The sequence below is a fragment of the Plecotus auritus genome (genome assembly GCF_963455305.1).
Source record: "Plecotus auritus genome assembly, chromosome: 8".
In the NCBI taxonomy this organism is placed as follows: Eukaryota; Metazoa; Chordata; class Mammalia; order Chiroptera; family Vespertilionidae; genus Plecotus; species Plecotus auritus.
This window is the reverse complement of record NC_137782.1, coordinates 7,023,460-7,038,800: the sequence shown is the minus strand read 5'-3', so window position 1 is coordinate 7,038,800 and position 15,341 is coordinate 7,023,460. Positions and strand designations below refer to the sequence as shown.

At 44.7% G+C, this 15,341-nt stretch overlaps 1 protein-coding gene across 7 annotated transcripts in view; it reads left to right on the top strand.

Moving 5' to 3' along the window:
* NOL4 (nucleolar protein 4) overlaps positions 1-15,341 on the top strand; it is a 236,212-nt gene that overhangs the window by 107,267 nt on the left and 113,604 nt on the right. Inside the window, exon 1 of one of the 7 annotated variants that reach the window (XM_080685160.1) lies at positions 3,997-4,149. The exons of the other annotated variants lie outside the window; for them this stretch is intronic. The gene's annotated coding sequence lies outside the window, so the exon portion shown is untranslated. Of the gene's footprint in view, positions 1-3,996; positions 4,150-15,341 lie in introns of those variants that run through there. 7 annotated transcript variants of the gene reach the window in all.

Below are 15,341 nucleotides of genomic sequence, written 5' to 3'. Positions count from 1 at the left end.
TTTCTGTTTGGGTTTATGTATCTTCTATCATTGAAACTTTGTAGCCTTGAGTGCAGGCCTAGGCTGGCAAGGGCAGGCGGAAAGCTTGGCTTCCTCCATTGCCAGGGAAACCCAAGCCTCCCTCCTGCTCTCTGTGGCCGTAGCCATCTTGGTTGGGCTTATTTGCATATTTGCTCTTGATTGGCTAGTGGGCGTGGCTAGTGGGCCTGGCTTGTGGGTGTAGCGGAGTGATGGTTAATTTGCATATTACTCTTTTATTAGATAGGATATCCCACTAATTGTAGTAAGTAGCAGTTGTTCAACAAATAGTTCTTCAAACAGAGAACACAAGATCTACATATTTAAACTTGACTTCATTCATTATTTGAATACATATTTATGTATTGAATTTTATAAACCCATAATAATTAGTTATATAGGATCAATACTTCTCTTCTGATATATTTTAGAATCCTTAGATATCATATATTCATTTTACTCTATTAGATATTAAAATCATATAGATGCTATGAAAAATACTTTTGTACAACTATTGAGTACATGTCCTGTAGTTAACATTGTGTTTGGAACAGCAGAAACAACAATCCTATATAATAAAGAGGTAATATGCAAATTGATTGTCACGCCATTGCACATAAGATGGCCACCCTCATGTAGTCACAAGATGGCCGCCAAAAGATGGCCAGCAGGGGAGGGCAGCTGTTGGTGACCAGGCCAGCAGGGGAGGGCAGTTGGGGGCAATTGGGCCAGCAGGGGAGCAGTTAGGCGTCGATTAGGCTGACAGAGGAGTGGTTAGGGGGTGATCAGCCAGGCTGGTGAATGGTTAGGAGCCAGCAGTCCCGGATTGTGAGAGGGATGTCCAACCTGTGGGATCCGGCCTAAACCAGCAGTCGGACATCCCCCCAAGGGGTCCCAGATTGGAGAGGGTGCCGGCTGGGCTGAGGGACATCCCTCCCCAGTGTACGAATTTTGTGCACCGGGCCTCTAGTGAATAATATTTAGTCTCTGTCTTCAAAATCCTAAATAAAACCTGACTTTACATAGTATTTTTCATATTCTAGGCACTGTCATGAGATCTTTAAGTCTGTTTACTCCTTGAATTCTCATATTTCCATGAGATAAGCACTGTTATTTCCCCCATTTTGAAAGGGAGGAAACTGAGGCCCGGCAAGATTAGTAATGCATTTTTCTGTGCCCGTGTCCCATAAGTCTAGAGACCGGGCCTCAGGCTTTCTACAGAAGGCGGCTTCTAAAAAAATGGCTCTTTACCCGCCCTGTGCTCCCCTTGCCCTGGGCCCAGGGTCTCTCTCGGCCTCTTTCCCCAGAGCTTCCTTGGGGTTCGGCTTCAAAACTGGTTCTGAAAACAATGCTCCTCCCCCAATTTTCTCTGCCCCTCTTCCTCCCAAGACAAACATATTATTGTAATTAAACAATTACACTGATTATCATGTTGAAAAGTTATGGGCTCATAAAATTAACCCATGAAAAATAAGTATAAAACTCTTAAATTTCTAACAGCATTGATTTCTTGCATTTATATAACCTTAGTGAAAGGTTATAAATCGCTTTCAAAATTTAAATCTAAGTTGGTGCACTCTCAGCATGACCTACTTAAAAATAAACTTAAAAGAAGAATATTATCCTTTGGGGCGAAGGAGAGCTGGGAAAACATAACATGACTGACTGACTGATTTCCAGGTAGTTAGTCTTAAAGGATTAGCAGATGGTAAACATTAGCTGTTAGAGTGGGAAATTATTTTTTAACATTTATTTTTTATTTTTTTTTTAGCAGAGGTTCAGCAGAAATAAGTAATTCTGGTTGGTTGATTTTGAAAGTACCATATGTTGTTTACGTGTTTTGGCATTTATCCAGTTTCCCTGAAGATGAGAGTGAAAAATGGGGGGGGAAAAAAAAGCTCGTTACTAATTAGATAATAATGCACATAATGGGAACAGTTGCCGTAACTTTTTGAATTATGAGAATGTATCGGAAAAAGCTGTGCGAATAGGATCATGGGGGAATGCTCTGCTCGTACCTGCAGACACGTACCAAGGCACGCATGAAACACATTTAACTGTTCTTCTAACTATGATAGAAATTAAAAATCCAAATGAGTTTCACAACGCCCTGTCCATGTTATATGCATGACTCCGTGTAAACACGCATTACTTGCAATATTGACATTCTACTAGTAGTTAATATCTTGAGGCTTTTCTTTTTTTTTGTTACTCTCTCTCACTCACTCTCTTTTTTTGTTTGTTAATCCTCATGTAAGGATATTTTTTCCCCATTGCTTTTTAGAGAGAATGGAAGGGAGGGAGGAGGGAGAAGGAGAGAAACATTGACATGAGAGAGACTCATCAATTGGTTGCCTCCTGCACGCACCCTGTCTGGGTGGAGATTGAACCTGGGCAGGTTCATGCCCTTGACCGGGAATCAAACCCAGGGCCCGTAGGTGCCTGGGCTCACACTCTAACCACTGAGCAACACCAGCCAGGGCTATCTTAAGGCTTTCCCGCACTTTTGGGTGATAAACAACAAGTAACTACGATAGGGCTTTGGATCCATCCAAGCTATAGGTCCCCTCCCCTGTGAGTGACAGCAACATTCATAAAGTGATATTCTCCCTCTGCACTCGAAATAGTAGGTGTAGATCAAGCATGTCAAACTCAAAGCCTCACACGGGCCAAATAAACAAGGCACGCGGCCTGCGGGCCAAGAGTGTGACATGCTTGGTGTAGGTGATGCGAATTATGTTGCTTCAGCCACCAAGGAGAGCAATGACAGCCTCGTGGGGGGGAGGGGTGGTGCGTAGTAAGAGGCTTCGGGCGTAGGGGATGGAGAAGCGGGAAGGACAGCGGAAACCCCGGAGTAGAAGGGGCACGTGGATCCTCCCTGGGTGGACACCTCACTCGGGGTGAGCAGTAAACGGACCCTCTGCTGCCGAGAGAAGAAAACTTTCCCAGCCCGTGTCGTGCCCTTTCCTTCCGATGAAAGAGATGGACGGGTTGCGTCTGCAGGAACGTTTCTGAAGAGAAACGAAATGTTCAAAACCGTACTCAGTCAGGACTAGTAGAATGCATTCAGATGACATAATCTTATTAACTGTTGCGGCCTCAATAAATTTAATTAAAAATTAAAGAAGAAAAAAATGCATTGTTGACTATTTAAAATGTGTAATGTACGCGTCAATAATTTTCCCAAAACCGCACCTGCTGTGTTTGCAAGGAATACGCTCTCGTGCCCTCGTCCAGTGTGAGCTGATGGTGGGTCAGCTCTGCTGCTGCACAGGCGCCGGCTCTCCACGGAGGGGGATTTTTCTAAGTGATTAAGGCGCCTGGTGGTGATTCCTGGGCTAATGTCTGTATGCAAATGTGGCTGCAAGGATGTGCTTTTGTTAGCATAGCCCCTCCCCTACCCGGAAGCCGCAAGGCTCCAGACATGGATGCTGGAGAGAGAAAATGGATATGTGTGTGTGTGCGTGTGTGTGTGTGTGTGTGTGTGTGTGTGTCTAAGCTTCAGGTAGATACAGTTGGATGATATACAAACAAACAAACAAAAAAGATAGAGCTTGCCCCTCCACGATGCCATTCCTAACACATTACTCGCATTGCAGGAAAACTTTCGAGTAAACAGAATGCTTGAAGATCAGGGTGGTGTTTTAAAACAGCTATCCAGGACATTGACAACTGGAAACGCAGCATGACTGAGAAGGGCACTTTCATTAAATAATCCTGTGATCTTCCAGCCATGTTCCTACCCAGCCATCTCCATCTCCCCGCAGCAAAATGCACCGATCATTTATCAGCAGCCCGGCCGCCAGGGAACTTGGCTGGGGGATCCCATCTGGGGGAAGGAGCCCCTGGCCCTGAAGGAGAACTGAGTGCCTGCTTGCCCGAGTCTTTGAAGGTTCATCTCCGTAGTCCCACTGCTAGAATGTGCTCTGTTGTCATAGCAACCCCATCTCCTGCTTCATACAGGAAAGATTAGCTCTCACTGTGCAAAGGAGAGAATTTAGGGGAAGTCAGGCTAATCCCTGGGTGCACTTGGAGAGAAAGGGTGGACCGCGCCTGAGGGACGCTGCTTCCGCAATGATAGACTTGGCCCGCCACAGACACGGGGGCTTAAGTTGAAGAGCAGAATTCACAGTAAGTGCCAGCTCCTGCAGCCGAGGATATTGATGGATGGGGCTTGTGGAAGTCTCGCTGGAGACCGTCCCATGCAGCAGGAGAATGACTGCAGGGGCTCCGATCCGATGCGCGGTGCCTTCCTGGTCCAGGTGGTTTGGAAAGGGTTGGCCACAGCAGGAACTTGAGGGAGCGTTTTGGAGACTTTTGAAACAGCCATCTAAAATGCTGGGAGCATGTCAAAATTAGATAAGCAAAGACAGTATTAATATGCTTATGCACTTAATTTATGGACCTTCGATTTTTGTGCTTTTACATTTCATAGAGAGACAAAAAGACTCATGAAAAAAAAAAAACCTATATGTGTAAGAAGGGATGTTTCCAACACCAAAAGTGATGAGATTTCAGTTTAGGATTGCAAATGTGCTTTTTCAATTATGTATACATTTTTTTTTTTCAAAAATCCTTTCAGAAGTATACAAGTGGCATCGTTCTTTTAAGTTAGTTATAATATGAGAAAAAGGTGTTCTTTGGGGAAGGTTAATTAATTAGCTCTTCTATGTGGTGCTACTGCTTTAACTTGTCAGCATAAGGCAGGACAATGTGTAAATCCTCCAAGATTTTCTGTTGCCTCAAATGCATGTTGTTCTGGGGGTGCTGTGAGGTGGATTTATTTAGCTTCTCCCCCCACCCCTTGATTTGTATTTGCACAGTTCTCTCCACAATTACTAAGGATTCATTTTATTTTAGCTTAAGAGCCAGGAAACCTTGTCATGGATTTGAACTGTTTGATGTTAATAGCTACAATGGAGATGTCTGCTCTTTCAGAAACTTAATTACTTCAAAGTACACTTTAATCCACCTCCAAACATAAAAACATTTCAAGAATACCTAGGTTTTGCCTGCTGTCTACCCATGTGTACGCTGTGTGGTTTTGACTCTCAGTGTGTAAGACTCTAAAAGTGTGTATTTTCAATCTGAAGTGTTCATAGTGAGAATTCATTATGCGGTCTGTCATGTTTTTCTGTTGTTTCGGTCATGGCCATTTATTTATAATGTATATTTAGAAACTGGGTTCTGTGTACCAAATCCTAGGATCCTAATGTGCTGTCACACTACAATTAATATCACCGAGGAGGCTAAGGATAGCCATTACCATGAAAATGGTTAATTGCCATCTGAAGTGCGCTGCTCTGATTGAGCAGGAGGGAGAGGCTTGGGTGTTGCTGCCGGAGCGGAGCAGAGACCACACACATACTCCTTTTCTCTGGAACTTAACGCTCGCAGAGCCAGGGGTCGGAGACGTGAAGGGCCGGCCATGTGAGACGGGTCCATGAAATCGTCCTCTCTGTATGTAAGGGAACACACACAAAGCCGTAAGGGTCATACTTGGCCTAATGGCATTCAGGCTGTAGCTATGCAGAAGCCCGATGCTCTTGAGAAAAATGGAGAAAAAGCAGGAAGTCAGGAGCCCCTTTGGTGAATGATGGCTAATTATTCCGACAACCTCTCTTCACTGATCTCTACCGATAGTTCACCACAGGGCCCTTCACAGTCACAGAGAAAGAGCAAATCTGCTGTTTCTCCCCAATCCCCCCCCCCCATAGAAAACAAATTAGCTTAACTATCTCTCTCCATCGACTTTGGACAAAAAAAATGAAGAAACCGATGACCTCAGGCCAAAAAGAGAGATACTTGGGGCTCACATATGCTGAGCTCAGAATCCATCAAAGAGAACTGGGAAAGAAGACGTTGGCTAAGAGAAAGGGGCACCATTTATTGAGATAACAGAATGAAGTGTACAAAAATAACTGAAGAACAACTGAAAAGTAATTAAGTCAGAGACTTCACTCATTCACTACCTTCACCGAAGTTTCTTAGACGTGTTCTTCACCAGTTAAAGAAAAGCAAGACAACATAACTTTTTGTTAGGGCGCTTAGAATTTCCCGATTCCTGTCTTACGTGCTTGATTTCTTTTAGTGATCAAGTGGCCACTGAACCACTGCCAGTGCTGTAGGCTGCAGAGGGTGGGGGTGCGGCTGCAGAGGGTGGGGGTGCGGCTGCAGAGGGTGGGGGTGCGGCTGCAGGGGGTTGGGGGTGCGGCTGCAGGGGGTTGGGGGTGCGGCTGCAGAGGGTGGGGGTGCGGCTGCAGGGAATGGGGGTGCACCGCCTCTGAGGCCGCCCAGGAGCCAGTTGGAGATGAAAAATCTTCAGGACATCAAGGTGCTCTGAAAGCTCTGGGGTTGGTGACCTAGAAATGGTGGGAGCGTTTGCACATGAAAGCAGACAGAGCACAGAGAGAGGAGAACCCCCTGTCCGCTTGTAGGGAGCACTCACCAAGCAACCTGGTGCAAGAGGCATTAACGGCCAGGCTTCATGGGAGCCGAGGAAGGCCTCTAAACGACCCAGCGTGGTTAATGTACATATTGATTTAACAAACAAGGCAACACTGTGGTCTGAACACTTGGCTTTGGCTTTTAAAAATCACATGAAGGTTCACTTTGACTGTCATGTAAGGTTCAGTTCTATGACACCCTGTTGGTTAGAAAGACCACTCTGTAGAACTGTGATATAGCAATGACTCGTCTTCCCTTTTTAAAATTTTAGAGTTTACGCTGATGTAAAAAAAAAACAAACCTTCTCCTTATATTTTCAGAGTTTGGCTTTATATGTCCCTGGAGAAATATGTAAGATGCTAATGTACCTGTCTTCGTGGGGTAAGCAAACAGGCGGCCTGGTGTCTGGGGAAGATGGCTGGCGCACTTGTTGAAGTTAGGTTTTGGAGAGACCAGAATGTCAGTCTGGGTTGTGAACTTGGGATGACGTGCATTTGAAGGCAGAGGGGGGCCAGTGAGAATGTGTGACCCAGCGGGAAGGAATGGGAGCAGTGCTCGGTGGAGGCATATCCACAAATGCCGAGTGAGATGCCTGGGTCACAGGGGAGCTGATTAGGACTGAGAGCTAAACCAGCAGAGAAGCGCTGAGAATTAAAACTAGGGACCAGATGAGAAAGAAGTCACAGACATATAATCGGTGGAATTCACATATTAATTAAATCAACCAGGACTTATTTAGCCTCTGCCGAGTGACAGGTGACAAGACATGCCAAACGTTAAAAGTCAGGCATTCAGAAAAACAGTCTGGTGAAAGTGACTGATCGAAAACTCAACGCAGTACATCTGAAACTAATACAAAATAATACTGAGGGTGAAGTGTAATGGAAAAAAATTATAGAGAAAAACATACAGCCCGGCCGGCATGGCTCAGTGGTGGAGTGTTGACCTATGAACTAGGAGGAAGGTCATGGTTCAATTCCCTGTCGGGCACATGTCCAGGTTGTGGGCTCGATCCCCAGTGTGGGGTGTGCAGGAGGCAGCCGATCAGTGATTCCTCTCATCATTGATGTTTCTAGCTCTCTCTCGCCCTTCTGCTCTGAAATAAAAAAATATATATTTTTATAAAAGAATATATATATCTATATATCTATATCTTGTATTAAGCAGTATGGCAAAGCAAATAGAGTGTGAACTTGGCCGATGATTGGGTAGCATTAAAAAATTCTTTCAAACCTGGAACCCTACGAGAACCTTGGTAGACAAAGGGGAAGTCAATAGGAAGGGGGGTTGGGGAGGAAACCAGTGGTAGTAATGGAGGTAGCAGCAAATCTTGTTGCAGATATCTTGTTTGATCTTTTGAGTCTTAAAATATAAATACTACATTTAATTGTAATAGTTAAGTTACTCATAATGTAGTTTATTTTAGTTCACATTATTGATACAATTTCATAGTATCTTTAGCATTCATTCCCACTACTCTCTTTAAAGTGTGTATATCGCAATTAGAGTATGTGAGAACTCTTACCAGTTTTTCTGTTCAAGTACAACTTTTTAGTATGGTTGAAAAGAAGTTTATTACTTATTACCGGAGTCTGATGATTCCAAAAATTTAATAATTTTTTGCTAGAGAACTTTTATGCTCTGCTCTTGGCATTAATAAATGATAAAAGTAAATTTAACACATAGGAAAAAAGTACATAGTCAGCTGAATTTTTGAGAAAACCACTTTTGTCGGATCTACCTAGTTAGGGACAGCAGTATCGTCTCTTTTATGTGGAGAACTGTCATAATTTTCTATCCGTGTAATCCTGAAATGGTAATAATAATTATAATAACAACCTCAACAATTAACCTGGTGGCCCTCTGTAGTTCGTAATGGTTGGGGAAATAAAACAATCCTGCCAAAATAAGAGCCCTCTCTGCCCATACAGAAGAAAAAGGAAACACAGTTTATTATACAGTAAGGGTGTGAGGTGTTGTGAAAGTGACTGCAAAGTCTGGGGAGACTTTTCACACATGTTTACATGGTCAAGTAGAATAAGGAACAATTACAACTTCTCCATGGCCTTGAGAGATAAACAGATGCACCTGTGGATTATCTTCTGTCTACCTTGTGAAAGCCTTGAGCTAAATCTGCAGGCATGCCCTTAGAAGTTGAAGGGTCAAACGTTCTAATACTGTACTGGCAACCAAAAGGCTGGTCCTCTTTCACACCTATATGTTTTTCAAGACACCCCGCAGCGGGGCTGGTGGGGAGGCAGCTGCCTCTGTCCTCAAGGAAAGTTTATCCTTTTATCCTTCCGTAATACACCTTTTATACACATGAACTCATTTAACTCTCACAGTACAGCCATGCACACCTAATTATATCCCGTTTTAGGCTGAGGGAACTGATGCTTGGAAAGGTCAAGGAATATTTTTAAAGTCATAAGACTAATAGCAGAGGATTATTCCAGATCGCTCTGCAACTTGCATTCTCGTTTCTTAAATGAGGCATTTTGGATGCTACATGGAGAGTTAATGATAAGGAAACAATCATCTTTATTGTTTTTGCCTGGGATGTGTGTGCGCCTTACGTTTTACATAAGCAGGCCATTGGACACAGTCTAGGTGAAATTTTCTACATAATATCTATGTCAAGGAATTGTTTGGGGAGTGAAAGGATATAGCTAACATAAGGACACTTGCACTGCGCCGGGTGCTTTAATATCTGATAGAAGCCACTTACTGTCACAGAACCGTCTTGTCCTCCAGGAAGAGGGAGATGCTGAAGACAATTGGGGCTTCAATAGACATAATGCTTTCCTAAGATTAGTCATCCCTCCATTCACGTGTCCACTCAACATTCATGCCACCAGCATCTGAAAGCCTGCCTCTGGGCCTGCCTCGGCTACGTAGGCACGCTGCGGGAAATGAAGGAACCAGAGGCGGTCTCTCCTCTTAAACACAGTACGAAGCCCTTCCTTGATAGGAACCCGGTAAGGGGCTAGACAGCCGTGGGCAAACTTCGGCCCGCGGGCCGGATCCGCCTATTCTATCTGGTTCTCTTGCTCTCCCCTCCGCTCCTTTACTTTGAATTTATATTAGTTCACACAAACACTCCATCCATGCTTTTGTTCCGGCCCTCCGGTCCAGTTTAAGAACCCATTGTGGCCCTCGAGTCAAAAAGTTTGCCCACCCCTGGGATGCTTTGCCCACATTAACTGATTTAGTCTCATCAGCTGTGCTGTGACGTAGATGCCATCCCTGCCCCTGTTGTCCCTACGAGGAGACTAAGTTTATGTCTAAACCTCTCAACCAGTGAGTGAGAGACCCAGGTTCGAATCTATGGTTTTCTGACTGCGAAACGCATTCATTCTCTTAACCCCAATGTTGTGCCTGTTGCACGGACATAGAAAGTGCTGTGACCGAGGTTCGTACCAGGAACAGCACTGACGGAAAGAGCGTGGCAGTGTCGTGGGGCGGTCCTCCAGGGGGGCCTTTGCGGTACGGTTTTCCTTAGAGAACCAGCACACACAACCTTTCTGTACAATAACTCCTTTGGCATTCTTTTGGGCGTTTCTAATACACAGAAGCTTGCTCTCCCAGGTGCTTCATGAAAGAGAGCAGCCCGGTGCAATCACACACCTGCCAGTTCAAGTCCCAATTACCGCTTAGGTTTTCTTTATCTTTCCTTTCATTCCTTTGATTGTTTCACACACAGTCTGTGATATACGGGCTACCTTTCCTTCGTTTTGCCTAAAAGTTTGGGCGATTATTAATTAAAGATCCACAGCCAACTTTCCCCCAACATTTAATCTTCCATGCGGATCTACTGGAGTTCATCACAAGTGGGATTAGAAATTGGTGGACACATTCCCCTAAACTTTAGAAAACACCATCACCCTTTTGGTCCATTTATTTTTCCTTTTTCTTTCTTTTTTTCTTTAAATTTACAGAGAAAAAGGGGCTTGTTTGGAGGGGTGCCTTGGGAGTTTTCCACTTTGGAAAGCGAGGGTGCCATTGCTGGCTAGGGAAGTCGGCTCTTTCTGGGGGCAGCCTTTATTCGTAGGTTTCACTGACTGCGTTGGAGAGAAAGGTCGGGAAACTGGAGCCAGAGAAAGGAAAGGGCCAAATGTGTAAGCCGGCCTCCAGTGGGACCAGAGGGTCAGTGTCAGAGCCAAGGCCTCCAAGCACACGAAGGATGTGCCAACTCTGTCCCACAGAGAAAGCTTTGCACTTTCTGGTCCTGAAGCACATCTAGCTGTAAGTCTACGTCGCTGCCCCAGCCTGTCCGTTCACATCTCATGCAGGACTCCCGGCAGCAGAACACTCTTTGTGGGTTTTTTTTGTTAGTTTTTTAATTAATTTATTTTTTAATTGTTTGAAGTATTACAAATAGTAGTACATATGTCTCTCTTTTTTTTTTTTCCCCCATTGACCTCCCCCCGGTCTCCCCTACCCCCCAGTACATGCCTTTACCTGCCCCCCGCCCAGTGTTTTTATCCATTGGTTATGCTTATATGCATGCCTACAAGTCCTTCGGTTGATCTCTTACAGCCCCCGCCCCCCGCAAAACCTCCTCTGCCTTCCCGCTGTAGTTTGACAGTCTGAGCAGAACACTCTTTGAAGGCAATGACTTCATGACAGAATCACTCACATCTACCGCCTTGCAGGGAAGGCCAGCTCTAAGATGATCAAGGTTAGCCCTGTGCGGTGAATGCTAAGACCAGCACTCCACATTACAGTGTGGCCAGTACAGTGATTTGTGGAACAAACGTAAGGTCGTTTTTCAAAAGGAGAAGAAGAAATAACCTTGATTGATGCCGCCTAGACCGTCGAACCTTGTCTGACATGGTGACCCGCCAGTGGAAAAGAGCAAAGGGAGGAAGGCAGGCTCATGCGGTGCGTGGCCAACGTCAGAAAGGAGTTGAGGAGCTCGGGCAACCCCAGAATCCATCCGTGTTAGAGCATGCTGCACGTGTGCGTGCTCCCTCAGACATGGCTCTAGGCCAGTGGTCGGCAAATGCATTAGTCCACAGAGCCAAATATCCACAGGACAACGATTGGAATTTCCTTGGAGAGCCCAATTTTTTAAACTTAAACTTCTTCTAACGCCACTTCTTCAAAATAGACTCACCCAGGCTGCGGTATTTTGTGGAAGAGCCACACTCAAGGGGCCAAAGAGCTGCCTGTGGCTCGCGAGCCGCAGTTTGCTGACCACTGCTCTAGGCCCTTGGTTCTCAACCTCCCTAATGTCGCGGCCCTTTAATACAGTTCCTCATGTTGTGGTGACGCCCAACCATAAAATTATTTTGGCCCAGGTTACCTACATTCTGGGTTGCTACTTCATACCTGTCATTTTGCTACTGTTAATGAATCGTAATGTAAATATCTGTGTTTTCCGATGGTCTTAGGCGACCCTGCACGCGGTTCTCAACCTGTGGGCCGCCTAAGACCATCGGAAAACACAGATATTTACATGACGATTCATAACAGTAGCACAATGACAGTTATGAAGGAGCAACGAAAATAATTTTATGGTTGGGGGTCCCCACAACATGAGGAGCTGTATTAAAGGGTCGCTGCATTAGGAAGGTTGAGAACCACTGCGAGTCTAGGCAAACGGGACACTGAAGGTGAATAACCAAGTTTTGGGTGTTTTTTTGTTTTTGTTTTTTTTCCGTTCGCTAATAAGTTCCCAAGGGATGACTATTACCTGTATCAGAGGGAGACATGTGTTTCTCTTGTCACCTGCCAGATAGGGGGTGCTGGGGTCCTCCCTGCCTTCCTCTGGCTGCTGGTCCTCACAGCGGGGGCGGGGGAGGAGGGGGTCAGGGACATGGTCTTATATTTCCTGCTCTTTTGTTGTTGTTGTTACAAATCCTCACAACACCGTTCCCAAGTTCTTCTCTTAAGGTTTCCTCAGAGCTTAGCATTTTAGCTCGTTAACTTTAGCACCATTTCTTCTTGACCCCAAAGCTTCGTTTCAGTGGCCTGCCCTCACCTAAAATGCACATCAGTTCTGACCTGGTCAAGAGACACAGCAGTGCTGGGACTGGCATGAAATCGTTAGTAACTCTTTTATTTTAAACATTTGAAACTGCTAGGTTTTAGGGAATTATCAATTAGAAGCCAATTCTGGGTTAGTGGACCAGTGATGAAAAGTTAGCTCTACAACCTGGCAAATATTTTCTCCCTGCTTTCTCCACCTTAGACTGTTTTTGCTTATCAGGTAAATAAACCTTCAGTGGGATGTGATCCTTGCCAACTTAACCTGCTCTCTGCACCCGTCTCTGCCATTTTACTGATTTTACAATGACTGGGGGTGGGGGGGTGGGGGTGGGGGATGAGTTGGATGATTAAAATATGAAATATACTCTGAGCCAAGCTACGTGGGCAGTTTTGGCCCAGGTTACCTGCATCCTGGGTGGTATCACTGTCAACTTTTTGTTGTTTTGCCACCCCGCGATAACTAAGTTAAAAACACAAGGAGATTCCGTTAAATGACACAATATATTCATTTTTCACTGCCCCGTAGCATAGGAAAATGGGAAGCACACGAACTTCGGCATTATACATACAGGGTGTCCCCAAAAATATATACACAGTTTGAATAATTATTTTTTTAAATATATTTTATTGATTTTTTACAGAGAGGAAGGGAGAGGGATAGAGAGTTAGAAACATCGGTGAGAGAAACATCGATCAGCTGCCTCCTGCACACTCCCCACTGGGGATATGCCCGCAACCAAGGTACATGCCCTTGACCGGAATTGAACCTGGGACCCTTGAGTCCGCAGGCCGATGCTCTATCCACTGAGCCAAACCGGTTAGCGCCAGTTTGAATAATTATTAATTCCCACGGGTTACATCTGAAAAGAAAGAAACATCAATTGAGCGTCAGCTGTAAAGTGTGTGTACACTATTTTGGGACACCCTATATTCCCCCTGGAACCTCGTCTCATATCTCCACTGTCGTTTCCTCATCTGTGCGCTAAATAAAGGGTTAAGGACGTGCCTTGCATATGGTTTTACGTCAAAGTTTAATGGATCAGGTAATAAAACATGACACATTTGTTTTAAAATATACATGATGAAAGTCTTTAGACTTACTGGGATTGCTTCTATCATCCATGTATTATTAATAAAATATTACATATTCATCTAAATATATATTCATGAGAAAAATTTCCAAAAATACAGAAATGTATAAAGAAAAAAGGAAGGCTCCCCTATTCTCTGCTCCCAACCCACTGTACTCCCAATAGGCGATTTCTGTTAACAGTTTGGCCGATGTGATGTTTGAGACAAGAGAGATAAATGAGAGTTCAATAGATATCCTCAAGCCCTGGCCGGTGTGGCTCAGTTGGTTGGGCGTGGTCCCTTGCACCTAAAGGTTGCCCATTTATTTCCCAGTCAGGGTGCATGCTGGGATTGCGGGCTTGATCCCCAGTAGGGGGCGTGCCGGGTGCAGCCAATAGATGTTTCTCTCTCACACATCAATGTTTCTCTTTCTCCCTCGCCCTTCCTCTCTGTCTAATAATCAATACACTCTTCTTTAAAAAAATGGATATCCCCAAAAAGTGGTCACCAAGGTTTGGAATATAGGTTTCATTTTTATCATTGTTTTGAATCGGTTGTTGGAAAGAGCATTTTGCTAATGATTTGCAAATGAGTTCTCATAGCTTTGATACTGTTTTTATACTAGCTGTTTTATACTGGCTGCTACTACAGAGACTTAATTTATAGACTGAAGAAAAGTGGAATGGGACTAACAACACCCTTATCTTTTGGGGACAATGGATTAATTGGGGCAAAATTAATTAACGGCAGGAGTACCCTTTAATATACATCTTAACATTATAGATACAGAAATAGAGGCTAAGCCAAATGGAAAAGCAGCCGAGCTGAAATGTGTAAATTAGAGGTTCTGCTAGCTAGCCAAAAGGGAAGACGGAAGTGCTCACAGCTCACTAATTAACGCTGCCTGTCCATCAGGGTTGCAGGAAAAAGGGAGCCGCTGAGACCTTTGGAAAAAGCAGTGGCCTGGGTGTGGAGAGCCGAGGTCTCTTCTATTTTGCGACTCCATAAGGGGCCATAAGTTAGCAAGCCTGTCCTTCCTCCTCAAACCACTTTCAAGTAGGGTCATATTCACCACCTGTTAGCTTTTAAGAATTGTGGTAGCAATTACATGGGGGGAAAGAAAGAGATCAAGTTCCAGAAAAAAGAAATGCTATAGTTTATTGCTGCACTGTTAATGTTATGATGTCCACACTAGATATTTTACAAATTTTGAATGAGTTTCTACCAGGTCTGGGAGCAGTTAGTTGGGCCTGAAGACTGACTGGCCCAGGACGAGAGAAGCACAGGATTTGGAACAGAACAGTTTTATCTCCGTAGAATTTAATAATAAGTAAATGGGCATGCATTTGGTATGTCATGTTCCAGGATTTTTCTTTAATTTTGCGAACTATTTGTCCATGCCAGATTAGAAATAAAGAGACCCAATTTGTCATGACATTGTCTGAGAAGCACTTGGGGATTGGAGCTGTGCTAGATACAGCAGAGAGCAGCACTGACCCAGTTCCCACTCTGTCAGAGCTTGGGGTCCTGGGGGAGACCCAGCTGTTAACTGTACCTAAGTGGTTACTCTTCAGACTGAAACCAGGGCTCCTCCTCAACCCCTTTCCTCCTTTCTCTTCCCTTCCTACCCCCACCGCCCCATCCCCCCTCCCTCTTCCCCCCTCAGGTCTTCTCCTTCCTGCTCCCTCTGCACCCATTCACCTCTCTTCCCCCTTCTTCTGCCATGACTTGCTCTCCCTCTGTCCTCCTTAATCTTTCATTTGCTTTTCACCGGCTCTGGGGTATATTTCTGATGATATTTATCAGTCTGC